This window comes from Anser brachyrhynchus, assembly GCF_964034855.1.
Source record: "Anser brachyrhynchus genome assembly, chromosome: 18".
In the NCBI taxonomy this organism is placed as follows: Eukaryota; Metazoa; Chordata; class Aves; order Anseriformes; family Anatidae; genus Anser; species Anser brachyrhynchus.
Genome location: NC_137711.1, coordinates 10057361 through 10070915, shown reverse-complemented (window position 1 = coordinate 10070915; position 13555 = coordinate 10057361). Strand labels below are relative to the sequence as shown.

General features: G+C 54.0%; 1 protein-coding gene and 1 long non-coding RNA gene across 50 annotated transcripts in view; one reads left to right on the top strand and one right to left on the bottom strand.

Moving 5' to 3' along the window:
• The window catches only part of LOC308179824 (heparan sulfate glucosamine 3-O-sulfotransferase 3A1-like), a 31749-nt gene that overhangs the window by 12717 nt on the left and 5477 nt on the right, over positions 1–13555 (top strand). The window lies entirely within an intron of this gene.
• Positions 11529–13555, bottom strand: part of LOC308179825 — a 185499-nt gene continuing 183472 nt past the window's right edge. For 19 of the 49 annotated variants that reach the window (XR_013940557.1, XR_013940590.1, XR_013940591.1 and 16 more), the window contains one exon: positions 11530–12791. This is a non-coding gene — a long non-coding RNA (uncharacterized lncRNA). Of the gene's footprint in view, positions 12792–13555 lie in introns of all 49 variants that reach the window. The other 30 variants (XR_013940558.1, XR_013940582.1, XR_013940583.1 and 27 more) reach the window with 5 other exon arrangements.

The window sequence follows — 13555 nt, the reverse complement described above, 5'->3', positions numbered from 1 at the left end:
GCTCCGGTGAGGATTTGGTGCAGAGATGCTGGGGCATGGGAGGGTTTTTGGAGCAGGGCTCCTGGGCGCTCCGGGCAGCCCCCAGCCGGGCTGGCTGCGGTCATTACACACAGCCCTTCCACGCCGCCTTCCTTCCTCGCATGCTATCTGGTGTCATTAAGATATCAAGTTCATTTAGGTACATCCACATTGGCAGTTTAATTATGTCTGGGTACTACTCTGTATTTTATTCATGGACTATCTGGGGGCGGTTGTCAAACACAAGCCCAGGAGATAAAGGTTTGGTGGCTGCAGAATGCTAATGTCCTGCTGGCTTCCCTTTGACAAATACACATGCCAGTTATTACCAAACTGATTATTTCATTCATTAACACCACATACATCAGCTCCCTTCACCCGGTATTATTGTATACATTCATCTTTTCATAAACAATTACCTGACAAGGTTGGGAAAGGCAAGTACTGGCGAATTAATGCTCTGATGGGAATTTCCTGGCGTGGGTTCGTAACAAGGTGCGGGGGGTGTGTGGAGTGCCCCGTTAGCGTGATCGCTTCATTAATCAAATTAGGGACAATAGCACATCGTATGTGCGCCCTGCCTCCCGACAATACCGGCCCTGCTCGCATTGTGCCGGGGCACAGCGGACGGGCTCCGTGTCCACGTCGCGGTGACGGGGACGTGAAATGAAAGCCAGGGGACCCGGTGGGAAGGCTTGGAAAGCATCCCCTGTGGCCGGACCATGGTGTGCAGTTCTCATCTGCCCTTTTCTTTTTATCGGTGCTGTTACTGTCCCGAGGGACATTTGCATGAGAACGGTTCTTTGTTTGTTGTTTGTGCCTGCTTTCCGGGTTGCTTTCCTGCTGCAACCCTCCAGGACAGCGTGAGCAGTGGTGCTGCAATGAGCAAGGCACCACGAACCATCCGGGGAACAAAATTCCCAGCTCTTCTTTCTACATTTTTTTACTGTAAAAGGCTAGCAATGGAGAAAAAATGTACAGGGAGACATTAGCAGTGAAATATAACCAAACCCATGAAATGAGTGGTTCCTGCAGCTTCTTTGGAGAGAGCAGAGAAACCCAACAGAGAAGAATAGCATCCCTGGAGGTGCTCAAAAGGCGTGTAGAGGCAGTGCTTAGGGACATGTGTCAGTGGTAGGCTTGGCAGTGCTCGGTTAGAGGTTGGACTTGATGATCTTGGAGGTCTTTTCCCACCTAAGTGATTCCGTGTTTCCATGAGTCTGACTCTGCCATCACTTGCCTGGCTGGAGGTGGCTCTGCCACAGGTTGTGACCCTGAGCTCTGCGTCCAGCATTAGCCACAGTGAATCAGAGCTGGAGCACTCGAACACAGCCCATGCGGGTTCAGTGTGTCGTTGGGCCCATATTTATTTCTTTAAATACATTGGACCCTCAGCTGTGTCTACCAGAAAGCTCGTTCTCACTGCTACTTAGGAGGAGCAGCTGCAGGAGGCCACCAAGCCAGCCCAAATCAATTCAGCTTTTCACTTGGGCAGACACGCCTGGGAAGCGGTGCTTCAGGGGTCGCACTCCTGCGCTGCTCCAGCACAGGATTTGCAGGCTAAATAAAGGATCCGAGTGAGGTTTAAGTGCCTAACTCCCCTAGCCCCCTTTGAAAAAAGACCCACTGGGATAACTAAGAAGCTTTTGTGAAAAGCATTAATCCTCCTTGCTATCTCCGTGCATCTCTTTGATCATGCTTCAAAATCTTCATCTCCAGGGGTCCTGGCTGGGCTTTCTGAAGTGGCTGCAGAGCAGACGAAGGGCTGCAGGGTCCCTGCACGGTGCTGGGAAGGAGGTGGCTCCTGCTGAGCAGCCTCTGAGCGTCCCTGCAGGACGAGGGCTGTGGGTGCCTGTGGGAGCTGACCTGACACCTCCAGCCCCGTTCAGTTTGGTGCTGAGCAGGAAGAGGAGACTTTAATGACCTGTATCGGAATGAGTCAAGTTGGTGCATAAAACCCAGGTCACTAGTTGGTTTTATTTTCATCCGTTCATAGTTTGTCAATGCCCATTATTATTATTATTATTACTATTACTACTATTACTATTATTTGTTTTACATTAACATTACATTTACATTGCCTCTCAGAAACCTTGGTGTCAGGCTGATGCCCAAGTGGTATCTTCCGCATCCCTTCTCTGCCCCTGTGGGGGATGTGGAGGGAGCCTGGGGAGATCGCCCGGACCCACCTCGGGTGGGCTCCAGCTCTGCCTCTTCCCCCACTTGCTGCACAATGCGCTCATGAAATGTAGATCTGCAATCAGCTGAACATTCCTGAAATATGTCAGATGGCTTTATTTGATACCGGGTGAGACAGCGATGCATTCCCTGGGAGGAGGTGGAATAGCTGAGCATAGAAAAGAGCTCTTAATGCACGACCTTTTGAGCTGTGGCTAAAATCCCTTAATAGACTGTGGGGCTGAAGGAGGCCAGGGTGAGATTGCTCTGCACGGTTTCTCCAGCACTGGCCCCTGCCTTGCCCAGAACTTGCAAATCAGGCTACGAGGAATCTTTTTAAGCTTTCTATTTTCTGGAGACTTTTGCCCTCTTTGCACTTGACTGCTTTGCTCCAGGAATGAAAGTAGGCAGCCCTTTCCTAGCCATTAAAGTTTCATTTAGCAAAAGGACAAAGAATTGGCACGGGAAGGATGAAGAATGACTGCAAGGGTAAACTTGTGTGACTCCATATATTTTAGATCATAGCCTGAGGTCAGTCTCTCTATTTTATAATACAGATAAAGGATTTTTTGGCCTTGCAGCAGGAGGAAGTGTGTGGTGATATATAAAGAAGTCACTTCTCAGCATAATTTAAGAAACAACCTCTGTTCTCAAAAGCAGGGGTCCTTTCAGGTGTCTGGCTCTCTCATAAAGCACACGCACAAATATACCTGCAGTGTCTCCAGCAGTAATGAGCACATCGCAGTACGGTCCAAAACCAAATCATCGCTATCGAGTTGCTTAGGACTCCACCCCAGCATCTTGGGGGATGATTTTACCTCCCTGACAGCGCGCCTCATCCCCCGTTACACTGCTGCCACTGGGAGCCAAACAGCCCAGAACCTTGCTGCTGTGCCCCGCGGAGTCCCTGCAGCACAGGGAACAGCCTTGTCCCTGCTCCGAGAGCCCCCAGGGCCCTCAGCCCCCATCCTCTTCCCATTTCAGGTATTATCAATGCATCTCAGGCTTCGGCCGCTCTTGTGCAGCTGCTTCAGTTCGGGCACTCACTGGGTGCCGATTTTGGTCTGTGAAACATGAAGGGACTCCCCCTCCCAAGGGAAGGAGGAGGGAGAACACCTCTTTTTTTCCCAAATCACCCCCATTCAGTGATTTTCCACATCCCTCCAATTTGCAGACATCATTTCATCCTCCTTCACGTTGCCTGCAGCTTCCCAAGTGCAGCCACACTCCTGAAACCAGTTCCTTGACCCAGTTCCTCTCCTATCCAAGGGATTCCCAGGGATGCTCTGCAGACCCACAGCACCCGATCCCACCAGCCTCACTGCACCGACCCTGCAGGCTTATTTTCAAACGCTATCTGTAACGCACGGCGACGTTTTCTGGGCCATTTCGTTCCCATGAAGAATGCGTGCGCTGCTGTGAGCGTGCATGTCTGAAGTGTGTTTGTGTCGAAGAAAAATGAGGCGGACATGGAAAACAAGCAAATCGCATTATATATTGCAGGCAATAATGTAGCTCCCAGGGGACAGAGATAATGCAGCGAAAGACAAAGGAACAATAGACTTTGCTGGCCTGAGTGCTCGCTTGATTGTGGCTTTGCTGGAATTATCCCCGACTTCCTCGGTGCCAGCCTCGGGGCTGCTCGGGGACCAGGACACGGTGTGGGGCTGCGCGTGGCGTGGTTTGAGAGCCACCATCCTACTTACTGCTCCTCACGGGACCATCTTGCTCTGTGCAGGAGTCCTGCAGCATGGATAGGGATTATGGCAAAGCTGGCTGTGCCGTCGGCAGCAGGGGTGCCCTGGGTATGAGGTGTTTGAGATCCCCAAAGTTCGCTCTGTAGAGGCCACCACTGCTTTGAGATGTGCTTCAGACTTCCCCCTCTTTTTCTTTCCTTCTTTCTTTCCTTCTTTTCTCCTGTTCTTCTTCTTTCTTGTTCCCTTCTTCCTTCCTTATTTTTCCTTTTCCCTCATCTTCTTCCTTTTCTTCTTTCTTTTCCCTTCTTCCTTTCTCTCTCTCTCTCCCCTCTGCTTTTCCTTTCTGTCTGCCTGTCTGTCCTTCCATCTTTTTTAGACCTCAGAAAATTCCAGGAAGGCATCAGTTGTCTTTAACACCCAAAGGAAAAATCGAAGGGAAGGGTTCAATTACTCACATGAAAAATGAGTCTCCTAACCGAGGTCTATCCATTTGCTAGTTGTGCTTGTTTTAAAACTGAATTATAGAGACTGCACATTTTTCTGGAGACAAATGCATTAATTTTTCTCAAAACAGACAAGAGGGAAGCAGAGGGAAAATAAGATAATAAGAGTTTCCACAGTGATTTATAAGCCTTTGTGAAAAATAATGGGGGAGGCTGCAGCGTGCGCCGGTGGCCGGGGGGAAGGGGCGGTGGTGGCAGGGACGACTGCAAGGGAAACTGCCAGAAGTCCGAGCGAGGTGTTGGTTTTAGATGATATAAGATCGCTTTACGTCTCTAGCTGGCTTGAAAAATCTCTCCTTCTCTCCCTCTGTATACACACATGAAATATATGCCATATGATGCACTTAAAATCAGCCCGAGCGATACTGTTTATACAGGAAAGGATTGTGTTTCTTGCCGACCTCTCCCCAGCCCTCCCTCTTCTGCCGAAGGATAAACTGGGACCTTCAGAAAACAAAGTGGAGGCTGCAATTTTTTAGCAGATTTGCTCTTGCATGTATTTATACAGGGCTGGCGAGCCCTTCCCCAGGGCCAGCTGCCTGTGCTCTCGGGCAGAGAGCAGTGGGGTTGAGTTTATTTTTTTTGTTATCTGCTCACTTTATTTTGATTTACATACTAAAAGAGATATTTTTATGATAGCGAATAGCAAATTGGGTTTCTTCATTGCTCGTGAGAGCTGTTTTACAAAATTGGACTATTTATGTACTTTGCTGACTGCAGTGTAGTTCCAGTTTTAGTGTCTAACCGTAGTGAATAAAAGGAATTACAGCGAATCGTGTTTTTTAAAGACTGCCAGCTATTCTGAAATACAATGCAACCAGTAGCTTCTTCCTGAAAAGACGCTGGGGTCATCAGCAGCTCCCAGGAAATCTTACAGCTTGACCAAGTAAAGGTTTTTGGGGTGAGCTGAAAACCCTGCAAGGGCTGGAAGCGGTTTCGGGCAGCCCTTTCCTATGGGCGTAATTCCCGGGAAACCCGTCTGGGAGGCCAGCAGCTACCACAGCTGTAGTGCCCGTGCCTGTGTCTCCCTCCAATTACTTACAGGAAGGGCTCAATGAATTTATTCCCCGTTGGTTGCTGAGTAGAAAATCCCGTGGTGTTCACGGGGATATGAGAACAGAGGGGCTGAAAGCGATGCTTGAAAGCAAAACCCAAATCTCTTCCAGGGCAGATGGCTAATTGCGTGGTTCCGTTTATTTGCCCAATGCAAATCACATCCCGCTCAAACATCACTACGGGGAGCCGGGTTCCTGTTTGTTTTGCTAAACCAGGGCTGAGATTTTGCTGCATCCTCTGCGGTGTGCAGGTGAGGCTGCCCCGCAGCTGGGGGCTCGGTGGTGCCCAGCACGGCACCACTGTGTCCCCAGGGCTGGGGGCAGCTGGGGCCGGGATGGGGGTGGGCCACCAACACCACCGTGGTTTGTAGGATCCGACCTCTGTGTTCATGAGGGCAGGCCTGCCAAGGTGCCATAAACAGCCACGTCCCCTTCCCCAACCATAAATCAGGCAGCACTGTGTTGGTGGGACCAGCCCCCCCCAGCCACACCACCCCCCTCTGTCCTCAGAGCAGGAGGGCATTTCTTGGGGTGCCCAACTTCCTGATCAGCCCTAATTGAAGCCTAAAGAGATTTTTCAGATTCCCAGGTTTTCGAAGGCGAAATTTGCATATTAATAAGAAGCTGTTCAGACTGATTGGCTTAATGTGTTTGGGGTAAGTATAATTAAATGTCAAGGGAAATATATCATGGGGTAATGAAGCTGAAGCTAATTTATCAAAAAATGAGACCTAGAGAGGGAGACATTCCCAACAATAAACAGTTCCTTATCCTTCCCCTTTAGGTGATGCACTTGAGGCGTATGGTCCTGGCAATCTGTACAGGAGCTGCTTATTGCTTTGGGCTGCAGGGGCCAGGCTGAGCCCACCAGCAGGGCTCACCAGCAGTGACGAGGAAAGGTGCTGCTCTGGTCCCCCTGGGGAGATGCTGGGGGGCTTTGCATGATGCACAGGGTGCTTGGGAGCGTCGGTGTGCAACACTTCAGGGGTGCTCTTAGGGAAGAAGACCAGCCATGAGGTTTTGTTGTACCAGGCTCAACTTTGCTACTGGCTCACTTAGGCTTTTCTTCCTTTCTTTTTGTCCCTCATCCCTCTGTATTTTTACTCAGTAAGCTTTTCAGAGCACGTGCTATCTCCTGCTCTGTTTACACACGAGGCTCCTAAAGATCAGCTCCTATAGACACAGCTTTACTATGAACAAAAAAAGTGGCCTGCCTTCAGAATGGCAAGGCAGGCCCCCAAACGGGGCATTTTACCATCAGATTGGAGGGCGAGGCACAGGCTGACGTCCATGTGGGTCCCTACAGAGGCTGTGACCCTTCTGCATCGCAAGGTGTGGTGGGAGGAGGCGTGGAGCTCCCTTCCCACGGCACAAGAGGCACGCACCTTGCAGTAAGCCTCTTGCTTTAGGTGAGGGCTGGGTTCATGGGATTCACTGTCAGCCACGCACTGCCTCCGTTGCCATTGTCTCAGTGGGAAAAATCCTCCTGTGGTGTCATCTGGGGCAATCAGCAGGTTGCACAATCACAGAAGCAGAGAGCAGAACCGGTGTCAGCCTTCATCAGGGCACCACACTTAGAGTAAAACCAGCACCAAAAAGCCACCAGAACCAGCTGCCACAAGGCTGGATTTAGCCAAGCAAATCCATCCGGGAAGTAAGGAACCATGTCTCAGTTGGGAACTGCACTAGAAACTTTAGGACATCACGGGAGTCGCTGCCTTGCTCCTCTGCGGGGATGCTGGTGCTGCGCGGGTTCAGCGAGCAGCTCGTGCCTGCAGCTCCATTCCCTGGCTGCTGCTGCTGTTAAGCTCATGCCAGGAATGTGGGGCTGGGGAGGCTGTGGAAAGGTGGAGAAGTTCATGTGGGTCACTGCCAGAGGTGCTGGGTGCTGGCGTGGTGAGGTCGGGCAGGGTCTGAGCTCCCCATCGCAGGGTGTCCCAAACCCGCCCGCTGCCTGCAGGCAGTGCCTGGAGGGGTGCTGAGCAGGGGCGAGGAGCTCAGGGGGAGGCCATGGGGAGGCCACCATGGGGAGGCCACCGTTGGGCTCCTCTGCTGTAGGGTGGCTAAGGCAGGACGTGGTGAAGCCAACAGGGGGAGGCTACCTCAGCTGGTGCCTGCTGGTGTTACCATCCCCATAAAGGCTGGCAATGTGGGGCAGGGGGCTGTGGCCGAGGGCTGGTGGGCTCGGTCATGGAGCTCGGTCATCCATATCTGCTGGGTGGGTGGCTCACAGATGGGATTTACCGGGCAGGACCCCGCAGCCCTCGTTAATGGGTGCAGAAATGTGCCAGGGGACAGAAGATGACAAACGGCCCCGGTGCAAGCCCAGCTGGGCAGCCCGGGGCACGGCTGTGCCACCCAGGGTGGCCTCGGCTTGGACGAGGTCCTTGTTCCAGCCGAGACCGATGCCCAGCAGGGCCGATGGCACCGGGGTGCTCCTGCCTGCCGGTGGCACTTTGGCACCGCTGGGCTGCGGGAGGTGCCCAGCTGTGTCCCAGATGTGTCCCAGCACGGCCGCATCTCGGGAGCCCCTTGGCATGGGTCCTTCTCCCAGACAGGTGCTGGGCACCAGGACGCTGGCATTGCCCCTCGGCACCACTTGAGAGGGGTTCTGGCCATCACTAATTAATCAGCGCAATTAGGCAGAGGGCTTGTGTGCTGTAATTAGGATCAGTGTGTGCCCCGGGGGGCAGTGACAGCACGGGGGGGCACCGTGCTGCTGAGCACAGAGCCCTCCGCGTGCAGCTGCTACCTGCCCCTCCGCAGCCCCCGTGCCCCCCGTTAGCGTGTGCCTGCAGCTGGGCGCAGCGACCCCACGTCCGGAGCCCACTGCAGCTCCAGTCCTTGGCCAGGTATCGCTCCTGCTCCTCCTCTTCCTGAGTGAGTTCACGGCCCCAAAGTCAGGAAGGAGCACGTGCACCCACGGCGTCATCAGCCATGGGCCCTTGCAAACGAGCCGCTCGCTCTGCGCCGCGCCTCTGATGGGTTTCCCAGCTCCCCTGAAGGGAAGCAGGCTTTTCCTGGCGCTCAGCTCGGCGCTGGGCTGTCACCCGCGGACGCTGCAGTGACAGCTGAGTGCCCAGCTCCCTGCTTTGGGGGCAGTGAGATGCTTTCTGGAGAGACTTTCTTAAATGCTGAAGTGTTGGCAGGCCTGCGGAGCTGCCTGCAGTGCTCGGCATGCAGCAGGGGTGCAAACTAAGGAAACTGCTTTGTATAAAATAAATTAAAAATTATTAAAATTATTATAAATTAAAATAATATATACATATAATGTATTTTGTATATATAAGTTATTTAATACATATTTTTCTTTACAAATAAAGCCGACCCCCTGGTGCAGTGCTTCGGGCACAGGCAGCAGTGCTGCTCCTCGCCACAGACAGCACTTTTAGCTCAGAGCCTCCCTGGACACCTCCAGCTCCGAAGTGGCATTTTCCTTGTCCAGGCACTGAAGCAGCCCAGTGGGGTCTGGGGCAGAGACCCACGGCTCCCCACGTCCCCCCAGGTTCCACATTAGGGTGCTGGTTTCACGCAGTGTCAGGCTGGTGTTGTTCTCCTAAATTGTTTTGCTGCAGTTTGCCATGGCAGGAGCTGTGATCCTGTGACAGGTAAACTGATGAAAACACCTTGCAGCCACAGCTAGTCTCTGTTTGAAAAATTGGGACAGTTGTTAAGTATTTGGTCCTCCAGGCATTAATGAGAAAAAGCAAAGGAGCAGCATGAGAAGGACTTGGCCGTGGTGATGCCCACAGCCAGTGTCCGGGAGGTGCCCCAGCGGCAGCGGGTCTGCTCCAGTGCCTTGGAGTGGCTTCTGGAGACCCGAGAGCAGCGCTGGTTTTAGCCGAATTTGGCCACCCCTTGGGGCTGCCGTGCCCGGAGGGATTTTGGGTTCCTCATCCAAGAGGGGAAGGGAGAGGAGGGGAGGGCAGCGGCGCTGACCAGATGCCGCCTGACAGATGCAGCGTGGAAACAGATGCTGGCGGCTGCAGATGTAACGAGATACATAAACACCGAGGCTTGCTCAAACAAATGCCGGCACCGCCGCACGGATGAGCTCGGGAGCTGCCACCAGCGCTGACTGTCAGCAAGCACCACGCGGTCTGAGCCGCCGAGGGAGCATCTCACCCGGGCAGGAGGCTGAGCAACACCACACACCATGCTCCCTGCCTGCCCGTCCTGCTGCCACCCCCCATGCACAGGGCAGGGAGAAGGTGCCCGTGCCGTGCCCGGCCCCCAGGTCTGGTTTTGGGGGGCGTAGAAGTGTAGAGGAAGCGGGAACCTTGGGGCCCTTTCATCTGAGTACAGGTCAGCACTAGCAGGCACTGGCTTTATGCGTTGATATCCCCTCCGGAACACTGGGGAGAATAAATCTGTGCCCTGGGAGGTCCCCTTTTGACACTGCTGGCAGCTGGGGCTGGGGTTTTGTCCTACAGAGCAACGCCTGGCTTCCCTTGTTCCTTAGGGATGCCGCTGATTATTTACCAAACTCTTTTCAGCTTCTTCATTCCCACAGTTTTCTCTGGGTATCTTTTTTGCATTACCAGATTCCTGGAGTGGGTCTTTCCACGTATTGACTTCCCCTGACATCTAAAGGAAGACCAAGCAGGAGGCTCCCATAACCCAGCCGTGCCCTCACTGCCCACCAAAGCCACGTCAGAGCTTTGCTAGAGCTGTCAGACCAAACAGGAAGGCCAGGAAGCCTCCTTGCTTTAGGCGCTGTTTTTTCATTTATTTATACGTGCACACTACTGTTATGTTGTCACTCCTGCCAGAGCATCTTTCTTTTCAATCTCCTGTAGGGGCTGCAATGGCACCCCTGGGAGCGTGGGCCCGAGGGTGGGGGAAGACAATCGCGTGGTTGGGTTTTTTTTTTAGAAATTTCTGCTGCAGAAATGCTTAACGTGCTTTGGAAGAGGAAGGGAAATGGGATGGGAAGGAAGAGGAAGCAAGAGGCTGGTGGCTGCGGTAGCACAGGAAGGAGTGTGCACCACTCTGGGGCGTGAGGCTGCATCGAGCTCACCGTGCCTCAGTTCCCCCCCCCTCCTCATCCGACGGCTTTGGGCCAGAGCAGGCTCCGTGCTTCCCCCCGGGCTGTCGGCTGTGCTACAGCCACACACACCCATGTCACCGCGGTGTCTGGCCCCATCCTGGCATCAGGAATTGTGGCGGTATTTCTGTGCGGAGGTGAGAGGTGAAATCGGCCCCTTAGGGTGATCTTCCCTCCCTGATCTGTTCTCATAGCCCTGCCACAGCATCCTTACCAGCCCCTTAACACTTGGCATGGAATTGGCAGTGCACAAGTGAGAGGCAGAGATCTGCATCAGGGACTGATGAGCGCCGGTGCCCAGCTCGGGCGCTGCCTGGCTTTTCGGGTGCTTGGCTTTTCGGGCACTCCAAAACCCACCCAAACCGTGGCCGTTGAATCAGGAGCACACCCAGTCTGCGGAGGCTTGAAGCTGGATGTGGTGCCAAGCAGGGCAAAGTGTTACAATGGGCTGGGGAAGGGACCAGGGCTGTGGCACGATGCAATGGGGTCGGGGTGCTCGTTCTGCCCCTTCTCTCTCCAAGCAGGGCTCAGCAGTGCACGGCATGGGTTTGGGCTGGCCATGCATCAAGAGTGTGCACAGAAACCTCCCAGGGCTCCTCGGATGCCCTAAAAGCTGCTGGGGGGCTTCTCTTCCCCCTCCCCAGTTTCTTTGCCTGCACCCACTGGTTGGAGCAGTAGCTTAGGCCAGAGCAAGGTGGAAAATGCACCTGGAGGCTGGAGCCAGGTGCCCCTGCCCAGGTGCAGGGGGTGAGCGATGCCCGCGCATCCTCTGTGTCTCACCGCCCGCTGCAACCTGCAGGCTGTGCGATGCAGAGCCTGAGCTGCACTCACCAGAGGTGTCACGGTTTTGGTCGTGTAAGGATGGAGCCTGATGCGGTGCTTTGGGTTCCTGACATAAAGCAGTGCTTTGTTCCCCAGAACTGGGCTCCTGCAGCGACTTGAGATCAGGTGCTGGCTCCACGGACTCTGATCTCTGTGTCTGGGGTCAAGCCAACACCCCGCTTGGAAACACCCCTGGGACATGTATGAAGCCAAGATTTTGGACCATTATACAGTCAATAAAGATATATAAAACCATAATAAACACGACATCAAAGGTTGGTTCCCGCACCAGGAGTGCTTGAGGGCTAGGGGCCAGTTACTGGGATGTCCTGACGTGACCCCAGCATGAAGGTGCTGATGTGAAGGCCTCACACAGGGACTGCACCAGCAGGAAACCCAGCCCAGTGCCTGGTGCACTGCTGGGACCAGTAACCACTGGTGCTCAGCCCTGTGCAACATCACCAACACTGTGCCTGCGCCTCTCCCGCCCCAGCCGGGTGCTGCAGCAGATGCAAGGGAAAAATCCCCAATCCCCAAAGTGAAGGGGACGTCCCTGTCCCATGGAGACCTTTGGGGTGGGGAAGGGGCTGCAGCCCCAGCGCTGCCTCCTGCTTTGGTGGGACACGGCCACGGCCACCTCGGGCAGCGCTGCTGGGGCACAGCACGGCCCTGTAAAGGGCCAACCGTGAATACGCACGCAAATCCCAAATGCTCCCTTTGAGGAGAGTCTTCCTCTCCTATTAAGTAATTAAATAAAGCCCCGAGCTCTACTAAAATTAAAATAACAGAATCCATTTATTCTGGCAGGGCCCACTGGTGGCTGCTCTTGCCAAAAACATTTTTGTGGTTCTTGTCTTTTCAAGTGGCTCTTTTGCAATAAAACCCAGATGCCATTAGTCCAGGGAGGCCTCCAGGCAACTGTTTACGTCCATGAAAGATGCCCTTTGTAATTAATTAATCTCCTGAACGCTGTGGCAGCACATTCCCGGTGGCTCCTGGCATGTCCCTGCCCGCCGACCTGGCAGCGGAGGTGCGGGCTCGTTCCTGCGCTGAAGGAAGCCTTTGTGCTGCGGCCTCCCCGCAGAAGGGGTTAACCTGCTCCTTGGGGAGACGCAGCGGGGGTTTCAACACTTACCAAAACACACACAGAGGTCGGGTGCCTTCCCGCTGCCGCTGCAAGGGCTCCTTGCTCCACGGCACAGCACGTGCAAGAGGCTGGGGATGGAGCTGGGGACCGGGCACCCCGGGGATCCCTCCCCACGGATGTCCATTCCAGTTTTAGTCCCATTTCGGAGAGGGTGTGTTGTTGTAGGGGCCGCCAGGCCAAACCTTACCAAATCCAGGGTAAGGTGGACGTGGCCCTGTTCAGGAAGGGCGGTTGTGGCACTGTCCCAGTGCCCAGCAGCAGGGAGAAGGCGAATTTCAGCGCTGGGCAATGCTCTGGTAGCTCCTCATGGTACAGCAGGTATAGCTGGAATGGAGGGAGAGACACAATCTTCTCATTAACTTAATTCCCATTAAAATGTAGCTCAAAATCCAGATGCTTTCCCTTTTGCCTCAGGTTGCTACAGTCCCTTGGCTGCTCCAAACACCTTCTCCCTGTGCTCTCCCCACTGAGCCCCTGCTGCCCCCCTGCGCCCAGGGCCGTGGGGACGCATGCTGCCCCTGGCTGCAAACCGGGGGCTGGTGCAGGTGCTTGGTGGGCCCAGAAGCCCACGAATGGCCTCACTAGGCCTGACCACAGCCAGCCAGCCCCGTACCTTCGCCCAGGTGGCGGACAGTATAAAAAAGGCTGTAATTTGCAGGGGTCCTTCTGCCATCTCCACCACGCTGAGCGTGACCAGGGCTGGGGACACCCACCCCAAGGCTGCAGTGACCATGGGGCTCTCACATTCCGGTGCCACCAATTGATTTCATCCACCAGAAATGTGGCCAGGCTGCCTCAGAACCATTTACACGCTGGTCTTTGCAATGTTGGATGATGTTAAATCCCACCACAGAACTATGTCTCCTTAGCAAAGGTCTCCCCGGTGCCGGTTCTGAATCCACATCCCTATCGCCCAAAGTGCCTGCCTTTATGTCTTCGGGTCTTTTAGGAAGAGACAGCTCTCATACCCCTCAGCTTGTTTCTTCTCCAGCCTGAATGCTCCTAATTCACAGAGTTTCCCCCCAGAAACCCTCAGCATCAAACAGCAAAGGTTTGGCTTCCCTAGGACCACGTCTCTACTCAGCCTC